The 19,510-nt window shown below is 41.4% G+C and overlaps 1 long non-coding RNA gene across 1 annotated transcript; it reads left to right on the forward strand.

Annotated features, from left to right (window-relative positions):
* The first annotated feature begins 321 nt into the window (after positions 1–321).
* Positions 322–18,795, forward strand: LOC138105602 (uncharacterized). Its single transcript, XR_011148555.1, has 4 exons — positions 322–374; positions 9,436–9,771; positions 12,353–12,621; positions 16,169–18,795. It is a non-coding gene; the product is annotated as an uncharacterized lncRNA (long non-coding RNA).
* Positions 18,796–19,510: the final 715 nt, after the last annotated feature.

Here is a 19,510-nt window from a genome sequence, read left to right on the forward strand (position 1 = left end):
GACAGAGCAAAAAGCCTGAAAATTGGGAAATCTGCTGGAAATCTTTCTGACAGTCAGAGGAAGTGCTGGAGGACTTGACTATATGGAGAAAGAGCCTGAAAAATATTATTATAGATAAGTTATTATGTTGTGGGTTGTTTCTTTTTCTACAGTAAACCAACTTGTATTCTGATTTTAACTCTTTTCATTCTGAGTGCTTTCCCTTTGGAAATATTGCCACAGGGGCTGCTTATCCCTTACTTGGGTCTCTCAGGTTGGAGTCTGGTACTCAATGATACTGATACGTGTCTTTTCTTCTGTCCCCAGGGTGCACTGGACTGGGGCCCAGATCTGCGTTTCAGTGGCTCTCTAAACTGTCTAAGTCTTGGGGAAAGGTAAATCCTCCTAAAATTGCAGGCCAAGCATTGTTCACTTTGGGTAATCTGTATAAACTCGTATTTTTTTATTTAGTGGTAGTACAATTCCTCCAGTTCTCAGGTTTACAGTTTTGGTTGGCCATGTATCTGTTGGCAGGCAGGGAGCAGCTTCTATCAGCTGGAGCCAATTCCCGACGGAGTCAACAGGTTCTGAGCCAGGCCAGCTGCCCTTGGCTGTGAACTGTAAAATAAATATTTCTCTTAAACATGGAGCATCTTGACTATTCCAAGAATGTCTCAAAAGCCAGTCTAGGCTATGTCAGCTCTCCTTCATATGCAAAGGGGAAAAATCCCTTCAGAACTGAGGCATGGGAAGTATGTAATGCTGAGATGTGTCATTGTCTAAACTCTGGGCAGGGTGGGATATTAGGGAAGGTTTCCAGGGAACCAGAAAAACTTTCACAAACTTACTGGCTGACAACCAAGGCAAATGTCATTCCAGATATGGCAGAGAATTAAGCAGCTCTAGAGCAAAGTAAAAGCACATCCAAAAATAAAGATAATAACACTTATTTTAATGTTAAATGCTAAAAAATCAAATGCTGTAAAAGTCAGTGAGAGCAGGGAAGAGACTTACAATCCCTGGTAGTATTTAAATGAGCAATTTTCTGTGATTATGATTAAAAACAAGTTAAGTCTTTAGATGCATTCAAATGTGTGAATTGTTTCCTGGATTTCAGAGGGACCAGTTTTTAAGTTGCATGCAATGTGCTTTGCTAAGCTGTGGTCAAAATTTCTCTCACCTGGCCAGCGATGGGTCGTGCTCTGATACAAAAACAGTGTCTCTGGCTTAAGGTGTCTGTTCTAAATCTAATAAATACATAAACAAAGCAAGCAAACAAACAAAAGATGCTTTTCAAAGAAGTCCACCTAGGAGTCAAAAATTTCTCACTCAGGGTACATAAAATTTTAGTACTAAACATCATCCCTTACTGATTCTCCTGTTTTACATCCATTTGCTTCTTTCTCATCTCTCTTTCCAAGCCTCTCTGGGGCATCACTGGTTTTGATGCCAGTATTCTCTCAATGCTGACAATGTCTGGATTGCTGGGCTCCTTGGGTGGAAAGCACCCACAAGGAGATGTGTTCATGGAGCTACTGCCTAAGCACCTACAGCAGACAGTGGAGCTCTAGTCAGTGCAATCCAATGACCCTCAGGAATACTGGAGATCATCCTAAAGTACTGACCTGCCTTTGGCCACATGATTCCCCAGAGCTCACGCTGACAGCAACTGTAACAGGGCCCTACACACAGCCACCCTGGCAGATCCTTCAGATTCTGTGTCCTAAGCAGGATCTGGGTCCTACCTTTGCTGTCCAGACTAAAATCCTGGCACATCTTTGTGATTGGTCAGTTGCTTTTTGTTCAGTTTTAAATCTTTCCTCACAATGTTTCTTCCTTTCCACATCCTTTCCGAATCATGGCAGGTGGTAAGGCTGTTCTGCCTGTCACTCAGGCTCCCAGCCTGGCCATTGAGCTGGGATTTGGCTGAGCTGTGATTACTGAAATCTCAGTGATTCTTGATTTCTGACTTCTCTAGCAGCCAACCCTTCCCAGCAATGCCCACAGGTAAAATTCTCCTCCGGGCACCCCATTTTCACACTTGGATCCTTGGAGGTTTCTTTCTGTTACGCTTGAGAAAATCAATCCTACCCTGCTCTTACCTACAGGCTGCAAAAGGTCATTCTCCAGCCTGGATTGCCTCTCACCTTTCTTTTTCCATGCTGACACCTTTCTCTCAGATACTGAACACCAGCCTCTTGCCTTGGCTCTCTGGGCACAGCCTGGCCAGCTCCCAACCTTCTGCCTCAGCTTCCACTGCCTGTCAAGGCGGTTCTCCCTGCCAGGGTGCCATCATTCCTGGTTGACTTTTCCAACAAGAACCTGCACGCTTTCTTCCACAGGCCCTAGGGCTTAGGAGATACATCTTACAAACAGCCACAAAATGACATCACAACCTGCCTTCCAAAATGACATCACAACCTGCTTTCAGAGTTCTTATTTTAGTTCTACTTTGGCATAAGGCTTAAGGAAAAAACCCCAACCTTTGACATAGTACATTATACAAATATTTTATTATACAGAATAATGTAGTTGTTAATGATTTATTTCCTGTATATTTTTTATTTTTGATTATAAGCTCCTTGGGGTAAGAACTGCATTCAGGAGTTTTTTATTAGAGAAAACCTAAGTACAACATTAGGATAAATTAAGGCCACAAAATGACATCACAACCTGCCTTCCAAAATGACATCACAACCTGCCTTCAGAGTTCTTATTTTAGTTCTACTTTGGCATAAGGCTTAAGGAAAAAACCCCAACCTTTGACATAGTACATTATACAAATATTTTATTATACAGAATAATGTAGTTGTTAATGATTTATTTCCCGTATATTTTTTATTTTTGATTATAAGCTCCTTGGGGTAAGAACTGCATTCAGGAGTTTTTTATTAGAGAAAACCTAAGTACAACATTAGGATAAATTAAGGCGGGTAATAGCTTTTTTGTTCAAGAGAAGGACAGGCCTAAATTTCCTGTTAGTTGGATGTTGTGAACTCCCTTAGGAGCTGTGAAAGTTGACATCAGTTTTCCTAATTCATTGGCTTTTTTTCCTAGGGTAACAGGGCATGAGGTTAGCTTTGGGAGATGTGAGAGCACCTTATTTCAGTCTGTCTTATTTCAGTATAAAACCCCAGCTGCTTCTTCAACGCTGCACTTTTTGGAGAAGCCACTGGAGGGAAACCTCCACTACAAAACCAAACCCAGCTGCAACCTGCTCCAGCACTTCCAGCCTCGTCCCTCCTGCTCCCTCTCGGATGGAAGACTCCAAACACGGTTGTTATTTTTCTGGTTGCAGATTGCTTCAGGTTTAAAAATCAAAGAACTAACATGACATAAAGTTATTGGTTTTATAGACACAGGAGGAAAGGAAAGGAAAGGAAAGGAAAGGAAAGGAAAGGAAAGGAAAGGAAAGGAAAGGAAAGGAAAGGAAAGGAAAGGAAAGGAAAGGAAAGGAAAGGAAAGGAAAGGAAAGGAAAGGAAAGGAAAGGAAAGGAAAGGAAAGGAAAGGAAAGGAAAGGAAAGGAAAGGAAAGGAAAGGAAAGGAAAGGAAAGGAAAGGAAAGGAAAGGAAAGGAAAGGAAAGGAAAGGAAAGGAAAGGAAAGGAAAGGAAAGGAAAGGAAAGGAAAGGAAAGGAAAGGAAGAAAAAAAATTGCTCGTGTCACTTTGGATCCGTGTTAAAGCTCACAACTTTAACATTGGGGAAACAATGTTGGAATTCGTGCTCTGGCAAAGCCCGGCTTGCAGGCCACCTGTGCTGACACAAGAAAAGATTCCAAGACTGAGTGGGGAACAGCAGTAGCTCCAGTCTGCAGCCACCAGACATGTTAAGACAACCAAATCCTCTCTGATGGCCAGGCTGTTTGTCCTGCTGCTGAGGGTTTTGTGAGTGATGGCCATAGCAAAGGTGAAATCATCTCATTCTGGATCCCTGCAAGCTGCAGAATTTCCCTTTTCCACACCAGGTCTACTCCTGTTACTGCAATCACAGTTTCTCTAATCTAAATGAAGTAATATTTATGGCTATCCGCTACTTTTCCAGAAAAAAATAATAGTCACCAAGAAAGTGGCAATCTGGGGAAAATATGCCAAATGTGTCTAAAACATATCTCTGTGCTAATATGATTCTATTTTAGTGTGAAACAGAAGGCAGGAAGCATTTATGTTCCTGAGTACCTAAATTTATCTTCAAAAGAATATTTATTAAAGTCACCATAGAAACAGAAATTTAGAAGTATTAGACTTATTCCAGTTGTTGCAATTACTATTTCCTCCACAGCAGGATCTGTTATATAGAAAATAATGAATAGCTCAAGATATGTTATAATCTTATTCTAGAGATTTTTGATCTTTAATGGAAAAAACTCCAACTTTTGTTGCATGAAAAGCTGCCCTTTCACATTCCTACTTTAATTCACTGATCAAAAAGAGAAAAAGCCCTTGAAATATTTACTTGGAAGTAAAGATATAAGGAAGAAGTTTGCATGTGCAGTGCACAATTTTTGGGCAGTATCCAGGAGTGTTTGTCAGATTTAAAAATGCTGTTTTATTTGCTGATTGATAAACAAGGTCCATGACTGACTGTACAAAGTTAACAAAGGATCTGCTCAGCCTGGTGGCCCAGCGGTCACTCTAAATTGTGTCCTCAGTTGTCACAGCTGCTGCTTGCAAAGCCATTTTAAAGATGACCCCATTGCTGGCTTGCAAAGACCATTTTTGTAGCTTGACTTCTTTAACCACAGCATCCCTCGGCTGACCCAGCTGTGAGCTGCAGCCCACGCTCTGGCCATGCCTGGGACGTTCCCTCTGGTTTCCCAAGGGGATTACACACCCCATGTTCCTGCTGGATTGCCTCATGCTGACCACAGCTAAGCCAATGTGCTCCTCTCTGGAACTATTGATAAAGAAGCATACTGCAAATGCCAAACTCTGGAACAGCTGGTTCTGTGTGCTAAAAACCAACTTAAACCATGAAAAATATTAAGTACAAAGCAGTCTCTTCTCCCATCCTTACTTTGTCCAGCCTTTCACACCAGCTCTTCAGTGCAGTGGCTACTCCAGAGTTCCATCATTTCCAGTATGGATGACGCAAATATCCTGTCATAAAAGCTTCACCTTTTCTCACTGGATGTATTTTCTAAAAGCGACAATGTAATCCTGTATGCACAGGTTATATTTATCACAGCTGGCTTAGGCAGCGACAGAATTAATTAGGAAGTGTCTCAAATGTCAGATCATTAAATGAAATTGTAAAAAGGTAAATTGTAGTCTTCAGCAAGCAGAGATCTCAGAAAATGATCCTTGAAACAAATTGCAATTGCTGTAAAATATTCACTTCTTCTTTACAATAGGGACAGTGTATAGGGTTCCACATAAACACTATAACTTTCTAATTTGATGTGAAGGTCAGTATAGAGGTCGTGATGAAGAATTTCTTTTAGTCTCTGAGGAATGACTAAACACCGAACAAATATTTAATTTGCATTTTACATTACTATTGAATAGACTTTTCGTCTTCAAAAAATCCCTATAGAGCTTATTTCAGTTCCTGTCAAAAATTTACAGGATTAAAATGGAAAAAAACCCAAGATATACAACAGCTAACAGTTGATAAATTCTTCCCTTTTTACTATTTGAATAACAAAAAAGGTACTATAATAGTAAAAAATGGGAAAATGCAGCATATTTCTCTCTTTTCATCCTAACATGCAAAATTTTCTAGCCTGAAATCAATATTTAGACTTTGTAGTAGAAATACATTTTAAATGAAAAAACTCTTGTAATACAGTTTTAAAATCATGGATGTGAGGTCTGTTATTTAATGCACTCTTTGATTCCAGGGACTAACAGGAGATTTCTGTACCAGAATGCCAATTCTCACTCACATTGCAAGAGGTAGCAAATTACGACAGAAAACAGCATGGGGGGACAACACATTATTTTCCTCCGTTCTTCCTCTTCTCTCCCCGAGTCAATCTGTTTGGACTGTGTCAGCTGGGGTGTCAGAGCAGCGTGTTATGGAAAGGCATGCTTTGAAGTGGTTTCCATCCATTTGCCAGAGTATTTTGTAGGCCATTTGGGGCACATACAGACCCTGTTCCTTACTGACTTTGCAGGGCTGACACAATGCAGGACATGCCAGGGTCCACATGCAAACACAGGCAGGTGAGCAAGCCCTTCTCCTGCAAGACCTGCATCACAGAGCTGTAGTGAGGGGGAAAATGGCACTGGAATTAAGTACATGCTTTCTTCCCACTGGTTCGAACATTCTGAGGATGTATCAGCTCCAGGGGCAAAGGACATGAGTGGATAGCAGCAGTTGGTTTGTCAGCACTGAGCTGAGATTGTACTATACTAAACACAGCTTCTGTAAACCAGGGGTCTGAAATATGGAAGGATTTATTAAAGGGTCTTGTTTCTTCTTAAGATTACCCCCACATCCCCAGCTTCTGTGTGGGCACCCATCTGCCTGGCCTCATGGTGTTAAAATCTGTGGCTCTTACACCTCCCACACTTATAAGAGGGTCTTGAAATTGGCCACCATCACGGGAACCCTTCACTGGAATTTCAACTCAGTTGTGTGGTTGCAGAGATGGTCTCTACCCCCTCTCCTCTGCAGAACAGTTTGGACAACCTGTTCCTGAACTTAGTGAGCGCTGGGAAAGTGAAGCCACTTAAGTGGAAGGCGTCCAATATTTTTTCCCTATAAAACAGTTATGACAGCAATGTTGCTGAACCCTCCTACAGTTCCAGAAGACTTTGGAAGAAGGGAGTTCTCAGCAGAAAAGTGACCATAGATACCTGTGTTGCTGTCCCAGTCTCCTCTGCACAGTGCTGGAGAGGGGAGCTCTGTCCCATCTGTTTTCCCAGCCCTAAATTCAGTAAGAGAGAGGTGATCGTGGCTTGGAGCACAGATGCGCCTCTCCACATCACTCCCTGGGACTGTGCTGGAGATGGGAAGGGACAAAAGCAGATGGTGACACTTGCAGATAAGAAGCTGGGTAACTCTGAAATTCAGATTTCAACACTGACCTTGTGACTCATCTTTGTTAAACTGTGTCAGCACATGGACCTACTGGAGCAAGTCCAGAAGAGGGTGACGAACGTGATCAGAGGGCTAGAGCACTTTTGCCATGGATACAGGCTGAGAGAGCTGGGGTTGTTCAGTGTGAAGAAAAGAAGGCTCCAGAGAGTCCTTAGAGCACCTTCCAGTACCTTAAGAGGCTACAAGAGAGCTGGAGAGGGACTTCTGACAAGGACATGAAGTGATAGGACAAGGAGGAACAGGTTCAAACCAAGAGAGTAGGTTTAAATTAGCTATTAGGAAGAAATTCTTTACTGTGATGGTGGTGAGGCACTGGCACAGGTTGCCCAGGAAAGTTGTGGATTACCCATCTCTGGAAGTACTCGAGGCTGGGTTGTATGGGGCTCTGAGCAACCTGGTCTGAGTGGAAGATGTCCCTGCCCATGGCAAGGGCTTCAGAACTAGGTGGTGTTTACGGTCCCCTCCAACTCAAACCATTCTATGCTCCTATGATATTGGTACCCACAGACATGTATGGCACTTTCACCTAAGGTGTGGTATGTTCACAACCTGCTGTAACAGAGAAAGTGTTCCCACCTAGAACTTGGCAATTCCCCACTGCACCACCAGACTCACAGTGCCCCAGTGAGACACAGCCAAAATGCTGGTGTCCTTAAAGGAACCCAAAAATGACTGACCATCAGTTTCTAATCCTGTACCAGTCCTGCAGAATTGTTAGCATTCAATCTTCTTTGTGCTCTTACCTGGTATCACATGGACTCCTTCATGTTTGCTCCTCCTATTGAAAGCACAGGCCTTGGTCATCTGTAAGGAGGGCACAGTGAATGTCACACGAGTTAATTGTTGTTTCTTTTTCTTTGTGAATTGTTAAAGCTGCTTCTGAAGGACATAAATGCCTTTTCTCACTGTCTTCACTCCTTTGTCTTCATTTTTGATGCTGAGGGCATTCAAGAAGTACCAGTCATGTTGCATGGGATGTAGGAAGCTTAATGCACAAATCACAGACCTTCTGCTTCATTCATAAAGAAGTAACAGGAGATTTTGTTTTCTCTTAAATTAATCTTTTGATTAACAGGTTGATGCTGGGCATTTTTTTAAAAGGAGACAGCAATAATAATAAAAAGGTCTGTTTGCTTTTTGTTTCATATTATACAAGGATTTGCCTGAAAGAAGTATCAATTATATTTGTATAAGAACATTTCTCCTCACTGGTTTTAGCCCTGTGTGTTGCACTGATTAAGGGGAATTGATCTTTGCTGCCACACAGAAATAGGAAAACAAACATGAGCTCAGTGGTTGTATAAGATGTGCTCGAGGGCCATAATTTGAGCCAAGAGGAACACTTTGTGGCTTAGACCATGCAGACAAGTCTATCAAAGGTACAACGTGTCATATACAGATTTCTGTTTAGTGGACCTTTCTGTCCCAGCCTCCACATTTATCACTGTCTCCCTGACAGGAGCTCTGCCCTGTTATCCTGACTTGTATGTCATTTATCAGTGTTAAGTACAACAAAAGAGTATCTCTTTAAACCCCCTTTACCCTTTCACATGCTTCTACCCTTGAATAATGATATCTGTCTCTGCAGCCACAAATATTCCATTTCATCCTTTCCTTTGTATTACATTAGTTGCTCAAAAAATGATTAAAATGGCATTAGTGCACTTTAAAATGAAAATTATTATATTATTGTTGGAGTCGTGTAGGAGAAGAGATAAAAGCATTTGGGTGCTTTTGCCCCCTTTTTAGGCCTGTCAAGGCAAAAGAATTTGTATATATATGTATACACAAAAAAACCCATCCACAAAATCAAAATTTGCAATGCCACCTCAGCCCAAATGACACAGCCCCCAGCCCAAAGCTGGATTTTCAGCTGTGGGTATAAATAACTGTGTTCAAAGGAAGAAGTGTAAATTATGGCATAAACACAGACATTAAAATAACATTAATGGTCTTTGAACATACTTTCACATATGACTACTGCATTTATTTCATTCAAGAACAAAGAGGAAAGAGGCCTCAGAAATCTTACAAAGGTTACACAAAAAGTATAGTAACACTGAAAACAGTTGCTAGAAGAGATGTTTTGAAGCAACATTTCAGGGCTATGCCTGCTGCCATGTTTTATAACAACAGACTGCCTTTATAGGAAGTTGGTAACATGCTGGGAATCATAAGCTTCACAGAATTTATGTTTAGCTACTGCCTTGCTAGACATTTTATAGAGATGTGTTAGCAACTCTGTATAACAGGGATGGTCCAGGCTTGGGTTATTAATTATAGCTTGGAGATTCAATTTAAAATCAATAAAAACCCAAATGAATTGCCAGTTTGAAACTTTGCTTCTCGTTTTCTCATGTGTACATATGCATAAATCATCCTGTTCTCACACGTCCTTCTCTGTTTTCCAGACCTATTTCCCAGTTCTCTTTCTGAAAGGCAGAAAACACCTCGTCCTTCACATTTTTCCCAGCCTCCACATGCTCCTGAACTGGTTGGATGCATTCCCTGGCACTCCTCATCACTATGCTGATCCTTTCAGACACCACTTACAGGATACTGGGACCTGCAATCTCGGGTACAACAGTGAAGCAGTATCTGCAGAGGGAGAGAGCACTGCATGGCACAGCTACTGCAAAGTGATGGCACGGGAAAGGATGAGAGGATCCCTCTCACTACTCCAGACTTGGATCCTGAGACAGACATAATTTGTGCAACACGTGTCAAAGCTTCTGGGACAAAGACGGGTAAGCTGCTGCATGGTGAAAGTACCTGATGCTGCAGGGATGCCCAGGAAAGGATTATTGGATAAAAACAGGTCACCTGGTCCTGAAGCTGGTACAACACCAGGAATACAAGGATAGATGGAAATGGGGGAGAAATTTGGAAGGTAGGGTGTCTCCAGGAGCTCATGATTTCCAGATCTGGTCGCTGAAAAGGCACTTGGGGCGTTGAGGAGCTGAAGGATAGTTGCTATCCCTGAGCAGATTTGTCTTTTGTATTTGGATCCTTGTTACCATTTGCTTTCAATGTGGTAATTAAGAGCCCGGCCATAAATCCTGCTAATTGCCTTCTCTTGTTTTGCCATTGAGTTTACTTGATCCCCTGCATACCCTGGTCTTAAATACACTTAGCTGAAAATCACTAGATTTCTACTGAGTAGAGAAGGCAGGTTCTGGACAAGGTTTTCAGCTGAGTGCAAAAAAACTCTAATAGGCTTAGAAAAAAGACCATATAATGGTGTTTGCAGCACTTGTGTGATGGCATGGCAGACTCTGTGGAGTCTGCTTCTCATTGACCAGTTGCTATCACAGACTGGAGATCTGGGATCAAGCCTCTCACAGAGGCTGCCAACTGGCACAATACATTTTCCAACTGGCAAGCAAGTCCCAACCCCTGACTGTCCCAGGAGCATCTCTGGAGGGCAGTGAGGCAGTCTGAACCTCCTTCTTCTGGCTGCTCTACAAAGACACCACCAAAAGACCCATCCTGGTGTGACCATCACATGTATGCAATGCTTTGGATGAGCTCCTCTCAGACAAAGCCTTACACAAAGCCACTACAGCAGTAGTTTTCCCAAAATGGGATAAACTGACCTAACAGCCACTTCCCAGTAGAATCAGTGCCTACTCCTTTCCCTTTTCTCCATCTCTGCTCTCTGCTAGACACTCTTGTCATTAACCACGTGGTAGGTATGTGTCTGAATCCCTCTGCAAATGGATGCAGCCCATTCACTCAGAAAAACCCTATTTTTTGTTCCTTGGTTACCAAAAATTGCAGGAGACTGGACAGCAGAAGACCATGAGAAGGGATGAGGAAAATAGAAATGGTGCACAGGAGATAGTGGGAGCCGTGTCTGAGTGTAGGAAAAGGGCAGAAGACTCATGTCTGGTTTTAGGGCAGGAGTGAGCCATTAGACCAGCCCAGTAGATCATGACACTTACCTTGATGCATCCTTAGCTCTCCTAGGAATATCACTCCTGGTACAACTGAAGGCAGACTTCTCACAAGTGCCCTGGGACTGGTGGCTCACAGCTGCCATACAATCAGCTCATGACCTTTCAGTCATTTCCAACGATGAGCTCTCATTTTATGGGAGGTGTTTTTCGGGTGTTCTTTCCAAATGCATCAGTTAATATTTTGCACCTTGAATGAATTTTACCCTGTTTCCATTATTCCAGTCCGAAGCACCATGTAATCCCTCCTGTACCACGTACCAATTCTTCTCTGCTGGGAACATCTCCCAGCTTTGTGCCATCAACACACACCATCACATGCTCCTGACATTTGTGCCAATTTAGACTACATTTTCAACAAACAACAAGCTATTTCACATACCCTGATGGAGCACGGCTTAGCCCCATGTTGTCATTTAGTGCAGAGTTTGATGTTAAAAAACCTCCTGGCAAGATTGTTGTAACTCCCACTGAAATCACAAGGGCTCTTGGCAGGCATGAGACTGTCAGGCCACTGTGCAGAACAGGCTGGAAAGTTTAGGACCTAAGTCTAAGTTGTAAAGAAAATGGTTTGAATCTGCCAGTGTTTTTTTAGCGTAAATTTTCTAGCTTTTTATTGATCAATACAATGGAAAAAAGCCCCCACCCTGTGTTTAAACAAAATTACAGTGAATTGCTCAAAGGCAAAACAAAATTCTCTGCTCAGCTGTTTGGCTCACATTCATCTCCCTTTACTCCTATAGAAGTGACATTTTAATTAACTGTGTCAGGTGGATGTGTAACATCTCTGCTGAAAAGCCTGTATCTGCTCAGCTGTGTGTCATAGTTTCTATACCACTAAGATCTACTAGAGGTCATGCTTTTGTGGCAGGAGTATCCAAATTCTAAACAAATACTTCCTAATACATAATCTGTCTAAGCTTTTCTTCTACTTGCACAAATGTATGGAAACTGGTGATTTACATACACAATTTTTTCTAAAAGCAAGCAAAAAATTTTCTATAGCAGGATCAAAAATCAGTTCTTTGTGGGTAATAAACAGTTTTGCATGGGACTGGCTGGCTAAATGGTAGTGATTTTGTTCCTCGAGTGAGTGCTTTTAGCTATGAATACCTAAGTGTGCAAATGTAAACCGCTGCTTCTGCAAATATATGTGCAGCTCTGAGGTTCACTTTCTGTGAATGTTAATGGACACAGAATTCAATCACATGAATATTCAAAGAAAGTGAACACAAAAGCAGCACAAGGGTGGTTGAAGCAAACAGATGTAAAAATGTAAGCCCAGAATCATGGCTTCCCCCCCCACCCCGTCAGTGTGAGTGCCTTCAACTTTGAGAGCTTTATAGTATTAACCAGATTCTGAATTTTTCAGGTAAATATAATGCAGTACAAGCTGTGACACTTCACAGAGTCTTGTGAGGAACATATCGGTTGTGTCAGGAAGTCTGATTTGGATCTGAAGCTTTCCCAGTCAACTGTCAGCTTAGACCTACATGGGAACGCCGTGGTGCAGGAAATACTTCTGCTGGGATGACAAGGATATGGCCAAAGAAGATGAACACTAGCTTTATGAGAGTCCCTTGTCAACCAGGAATGAGGGAAATGATGTTTGTGAAATTCTGTGAAAGAGAAGGGATGAAGGTGAGCAATATTTTCATTATTTTACAACATAACAGTGTGTGGTGGGGTTTAAATTGCAAGTGTGTGATTTTAACATCAGTGAATGGGAGGAAGAAACAAAGGAGGAATGGAAATCTGTAGGTACACTTATATGTGTACTTGAACATATATTCTCAATCTGTCACCTTTAGATGTGCCCACTTAGCTGCAGCTGTGAGTGGGGACCTCTGAAAGAGTCACAGAAGCAGGAGTGGGCATACAAATAGAGTAAAACTCCAGGTGGCTGGAGTGCTGCATTTTGTAATTCAGGAACTTTCCTGATGCATTTTAATTTTACCCATAAAGAAATCACACATGGACGCAATCTACAGGGAAAGAACACTGGAGGTTATGAACGAAACCAGTTCAAATTAAAAAGAGGCAATTCAGACCTTTGGAAAAGCTAATGGCATTTTCCCAAGCACATCATGAGCGCACAGTCAGCGGGAGCTCACCACACATCAGTAATGTGAGTAAATGGTAACTCCCCTAGGGCAACTAAGGGGAAACTGAGGCATGTAGGGGACTCACTGGAACTCTGATTCTGCAAAGCACTTCAATATAGGTTTCAAACATGGGCCATCCTCACTCATGGCAAATGCTGTTTTCCTGAACTTAGTAACTGTTTGTCTCAAATCCTTCTCCCTAAAAGAGGGATGATGTGATGGCTGTGCACAGAATTATTCTGTGGTTAGAAGTATGCATCAGTTTAGTTCAGTGAGAAAAAAGCTACACATATGGCTGAAGGCCAGAGCAGGACAGGGTCAGAGATGGGCTTGAGACAGAAGTATTGTTGAGAACATCAACTATCACTGGTGTGATGGCAGAAGGAAGTGAAGAAGAGCAAGAATTGAGACTGGAGGTGACAAACAAAATTTAAAAAAAAGTAGGAAGCCTCATGAAGATGCACTATTGAATCTGCATTGCTCTTTCAATGGAAATTAAATGTAGCATGCTTACTGACCATGCAGAGTACACAGGAACCAGCTTGGAGCTTCCTAGATAGCCTTATACTGCATCAGCAGAAGTGAGGGGTACTGTGAAAAAGCTCCTGTCCCCTCATTCACTTGGTAAGATGAGCAAAACATGGCAGGGCAGAAATCAGCACATTTCTTTTCGGTATATTCCCTTTTAATCCTCTTTTTAAAAACTAAGGCAAATCTGTGCAGTGATTCGTGCAAGCTCCATGCTCCGAATCTTCATTTCTTCATGACGCCTTCATTTCTGCCACACAGCAACTTGTTTCTTTAATAGCTATGGAGGAATATGGATTATATTTATTTATTTAGCTAACAGGAAGGGTTTGGGTTATGTAGTCAAGCCAGTAGGTCTTGAAGCCTGTTCTAGCAGCTTAACAGCTAATGACAGACCCTCAATAATCAAATCTAAATGTGTTTTCTGGGAAATTAAATACTACCTTTCATTATACTATCTTATTGGCACTATGTCAGCTGCTATTTTACTGATACTCCTCCAGAAAAATGAGATCTGATAAAAATTTGCATTTCAGTTTACATTATTTATCAGAACTTTAATTTAGATTTCATAAATGTCTCATAATGGTAATAACTGCAACTCTCTGCACAGTTGCATTAAGACCTACCAAAAATTGTAGCACACAGCATCACTTCTTCTCTGTGTGGTTTCAGCATAGAATAACTCCCTCTCTATTCCACCCGGTGTCAGCACCTCCTGCCTCTTCTGGAAATGCCACCAAATGAGTTGGAGATGGTATAAACATGACTGAAATCAATTTACTTAAAAGGACTGTGAACATTGATATATGGGGAGATCCACTGTGGTAACTTATGGAAAATTTTTGGAAAGGCTGGTACTGCCTGAGTGCTTTTCCTTTTTTCTTCAATGAGACGATCTGGTGAAAAAGCAGAATTTGAGTAGGTTTCAACTCCCCTAACTGGAGTAATTTAGGAAGCAGGCACATAGTCTACACCAGCCACGTGGGGTCCCTCTACATTCAGTGAAGAAAAGAGACACCTTCATCCCTCTTATTATGGCCTCTCAGAGCTTATGCTGAGCGCCACTGTGGTTTTGGGCAATCCTTCCTCTGGAAGACCTGATTTTCTTGGCTGGGGTTTGCCAAAAATGCTGCCTTGAAAGAAAAATCTCTTTGAGTGTATTTTTCACAAAATCCTGTGCTCTTTGAAAATTTTCTGATCCTTCACTTTGAACAGTATCCAAACTGAAACAAAACCTAAACAATATCTAGTTGCTAGTTTTCTTTTTCCATATTACAATACTCTCTGCCTTCTCTCCATTTTTATTTTCCTTTGCTTTTCCAATGGAGGGAAAACAGAACAGAAAACACAGAGAGTGTGAGGATGATTAAGCCTATTTAACTACCATGATAAAGGTTTTCTAAACATACAGCCAGGGATCTGCTCAGGACTCTCAGGGTAAGTATGGCTTCACCATAGGATATTCTCTGCAGAGCTGTATGGGATTAAGTGAGCAGGGTTACCTCTTCACTTTCTCTTCAGCCATTAGCCCGCAGCAATCTGCTCTCCACACTCAGGCTACTCAGAGTTGAAGTGACATGAGAGAATTTACAGTAATGGCTCATTTCTGCCAGGTCTGTGCCCTGGTAGCAGATAGTCCCTCCTTCCATCAACCTGGTGGCTCAAAGCAGGCAGGATGCTGCCAGTCAAACAGAGCAGCCTGGTTGATTATTCTGCAAATATTTTGCTTTTTCAAATTTGCTTACACACCAAAATATGGGTTTAGCTGATAAAAGCCAATAGCTCCATCAGAGTCCATTACAATCTATCAGGAAAATACTCAGTAATTTCCAAATTAGTCCATGGACTACAATACATTCAAGTCATCTTCATAATCTGTTTTATAAAAAAGCCTCACCGTAATAAGAATTACCTAAACATGGATTTACTAGACAGATAGCTTGCAATGTAAATGACTTATGTTTGGATAGGTAGAATGCATATCAAAATGCATGCTCAAATGAGAGACCATATTGACTCGCTCTGAGTTGTTATGGTCTATTAGATAAATATTATCTTGGTTCAGGATTGTGGTAGTTTTCTATATGCACAGTTTTCTGATAAGCCATATGGACTCTCAGATAAAATTGTGCCTTCAGATTTCAAAAGTGATATGGCTGAATAGCTGTAATGAATATGAGGAGGCTTCTGTTAACCAATTAATCAGAATGTGTCACTGAATGCCCCCTCCCTGTTTTCTGTTAGGACGTGCTACAATACCCACCCAGCAAACATGCATTGCTCAGTGGTATTTTGGCAAAAAACACATGCCAGGGGCATGGCCACCAGTCCCTGTACAAGAGTGGTGGCTGTATTAGTACCCCTACACTTTTGTGATTCCAGTCATCTTTTGATTATTTTTCACCCTGTTCACACAGCGCACACAGACTTACAATCACTGCTCACCAGTATTAACAGAAAGAACTTTAATGGTGTCAAAGACATGGATTTCCATCATGCATTGCTTTTTCTCACTTAATAATAATGTACTAAACACATTTTTCAATCATCAGTGGCAAAAACTCAGTGGATTTACATTTCATCTGCATGGAATGTGAGCTCCAGGGATGTCTGCAGAACCTGTAAAATGTTCACATGAACTAAACAAGGCTGGGACTCAAAAAACCACTTGCTGAAGCCAAGTCGGAGCTTTGAAGGTGACACATCAAGCAACTTCTCCATCCTTAGTAAACATGGGGGTTTCTCCAGTGCATTTGTACACCACACTGACGCGGAAAATTATGTGGTGAATTCTAGTTTATTTCAAGTGACTGTGTTTCTTAAAGCTAACTTTTTTTCTTTCTGGCTAAACCTTGCAAAAGAGGTCTCTTGCTACCACATAAAAACCTGTGACTTCAAGAGGACAAAAAAGGACATTATTTCTGGATAAATCAAATTTTGTTCACCTTTTCCTCATCATTATGGAGTAAATTTTCTCCTGAAGAGCAACACAAAGATGTTCCTACACAGCATGGTTTAGCATTATGCAGAGATAACTGAGGCACCTTAGGGTACCACAGGCCTTATAAATGACCTCTGAGTGCTTTCCCATAACTGTTCCTCAGAATGGGCAGTGTATCAATGCATAAGTACTTGTAAAAAGTTTCTTTAACAGATGTAAAATGGTCTCCCAGCAGAAAAAGTGCCACATGGCTGTCGTGTAGGATGCTCCCAGATGGCTGCAGAGGGGGTGAGTCTCACTTTGGGAAAGAGATGGTCCAGATACAGGCAAGGCCTCGAGCACCATGATATTATTCCTCACAAATGGGTAAAGCAGCTTTGTTTCAGACCATCGCTTATTTTACCTGCAGACCTTAGAAGCTAAGGCAGCATAGAGCATATTATAAAAGTAATTTTAACAGGTCAGAAATGTAACTTCATTTGGTCGTCTGTACCATGACTTCCTTGTTATCTTAATATTATTTAAAAGCATCTCTGCATTGAATGGTTGACTTCGTTCTCTGAAGCATGCTGCTGAAATGTAAACATCATACAACTTTGATTTCCTGTGAATAGAGAACACATGCTGTTACTGAAAAGAGCATACAAGATTGCCACGCTTTTAGAAATCAAATGTTAATTATGAGTGGGGATTGGAGGACATAATAAGCTTTTGCCCATTCATTGTGGCCAAAGATAATTTCCAAGCCTCTACAAAAATTGTATTTTGCAGGTCTGTTTGGACTCGTATTTTATTAGGAGAGCAGTACTTCCAACCCCTAGTTCTGGCAGAGGAGGCTGTGGCTGCAGGCACTGTCTAATGCTCTTGCTACCTTTGCAAAGAGGACATCAGCATCTTGCCTGTGCTCATGTTCACAGCCATCCTCCATGAAGGAGTGTTAAGATTTTCAGCTTTAAACAGCTCTGCCATGCTGTGATTGTGCTGTTGAAGCTTTTATAGGCCAAGTTACACAACGATGTTTTTCTTTCTGTGTATATTAGTCTGTATGTCAAAATTCCAATGTGAAAACACCATTGTAAGCCTGAAGCATTAAGAGGTGTCAAAAGAAAACCAACTGCAATCAATTGCTTTATCTTCCCAAAAATTTGACCACAGGCAAATGAAGATGTGGCCTGAGTTTCCACTAAAACATACAACTTATTAAACCAAAGTTGCACAGTTTGTAGAAGTTTTGGATTCCCTTTGCTTTTCCAGGCTTTAATAGTTTATGCAGCTTCTTTTAACAATGAAAACAAAAGTGGGAAAGAGCTGAATATTGATAATAATATTTCAAAATTCTCCTAAAAACTACTGTCACTAGAAATGTTCACCTGCAAAACTCTGTGGAACATCCCCCTGTTCCAACATGTAACTCATCTGGGAGGAACTGGAGTGCTGGCAGGAAGTAATGCACAACTGATTCTTGCTGCCACAATGCAGGTTATGACAAGAGCTCTGTTTGCTTTACTTAAATAACTGCTTTGGAAAAAGACTCTGCTTCTGCACCCTGTGTTTCAGTGTACCTTTGGCACTGCCAGACTGTAAAGCCAGCAGACCACTCTGTGGCCAGCCCTTCTGAAGGCAGCCATCCCTTCCATTCTCTAAGGAACGCTGCTCTCAGGAGATTTCCAGCACAGCCCAGGCTCTGTTCAAAAGGCTCAGATAGGCTTGAATAAACATCTGACCTTCTTGAGGAAGAAAACATAAACTTTCCTCCCCCTCCGACCCAAACTGGGATTCTTTTGAGGTTCTTTTCTACTATTTGTCTTTATTTATCAAGCAAAGAAAATATATTTGACCCTACATAAGAGCAGAAGATTTTTACACTTAAAGAAGTTTTCAGCTATAACGGAAACGAGTGAAGAGTTCAAAATTGTGAATAAACAAAAAGTTTGTTGGAAGAAGTTTTAAGGTTTTTTATATTGGGAAGAGTAAAAAGAATAAATAAACCCCCAGGTACGCAGCATATGATGAGCCCCGTCCCCAGCTCAGGGTGAAAACTGTGTTTGTAATTATATTGCAGGTTTTGTGGAAAAAGTGCAAAACTGTGTGGCTCGATCAGCCAGGATTTCATGTTTTTATTTTACTAGAGCATTGCTACTTTCAGTGAATTTTAATGTGTGCCATCAAAACCCAAAAGTAACTTAAGCAGATGTTGTTTTTCTTTTTTATTAAATGCATACCTTTTCACTTGCCTTTTTCACTGAGCACTTCATGTCCTCCTCCAAATTGTTCTAGGTTCAGCCTCCAAGAGAGTAGCGAAGGAAAATCAGGCCATTTAAAAATAAAATAGATTACTTCTGCACAGCTTTCTTTAATCAAAACCATTATAACTGAAGGCTCAGAGCCTTGATTACACCTCTTCAGAGGGCACCCCTTGATTTTTGCACGACATCCCTGATTATTTTATTTACTTATTTATTTATTTATCAGCTTTTACTTTTGGCATTGATTTCTAGGTCACTGAGTTGAGGATTTTTCTTGCTTTAAATGGATTTGCTTGTTTCTCAGTGGCAGGTTATTTTTCTTACAGGGGCTATGAAGTAAACATGCCTCTTTTTCAGAAGACGACAGAAATTCCCGTGATCACATATTCCTGGAGTTCTTTCTCTTTTTCCTTCCCCTAGCCCCTGTGGTGAGCAAGATTGGACCAAGAGTCATTCTTCTCGACCTTTCCCGAGCCCCTGCAGAGCTAAGGGCCAAAAGGTCATTTTCTCAGGTTCTCTCAGGAGGGAGAATCCAAAGGTCATTCCCTCCCTCCCCAGCTTACCCCAAGTGCATCTGAGAGACATTTAAAGCTCCTTTGAAGAGGGAGGGCAGAGACTGAGTCCATGTGCTCATGGACTGCCCCTCAACAGTCACGAGATGTGAACCAGGGCTGCGTGCGAAATGTTTATCATAGAATTCCAGAATT

Source organism: Aphelocoma coerulescens, chromosome 2 (assembly GCF_041296385.1).
Source record: "Aphelocoma coerulescens isolate FSJ_1873_10779 chromosome 2, UR_Acoe_1.0, whole genome shotgun sequence".
NCBI lineage: Eukaryota > Metazoa > Chordata > Aves > Passeriformes > Corvidae > Aphelocoma > Aphelocoma coerulescens.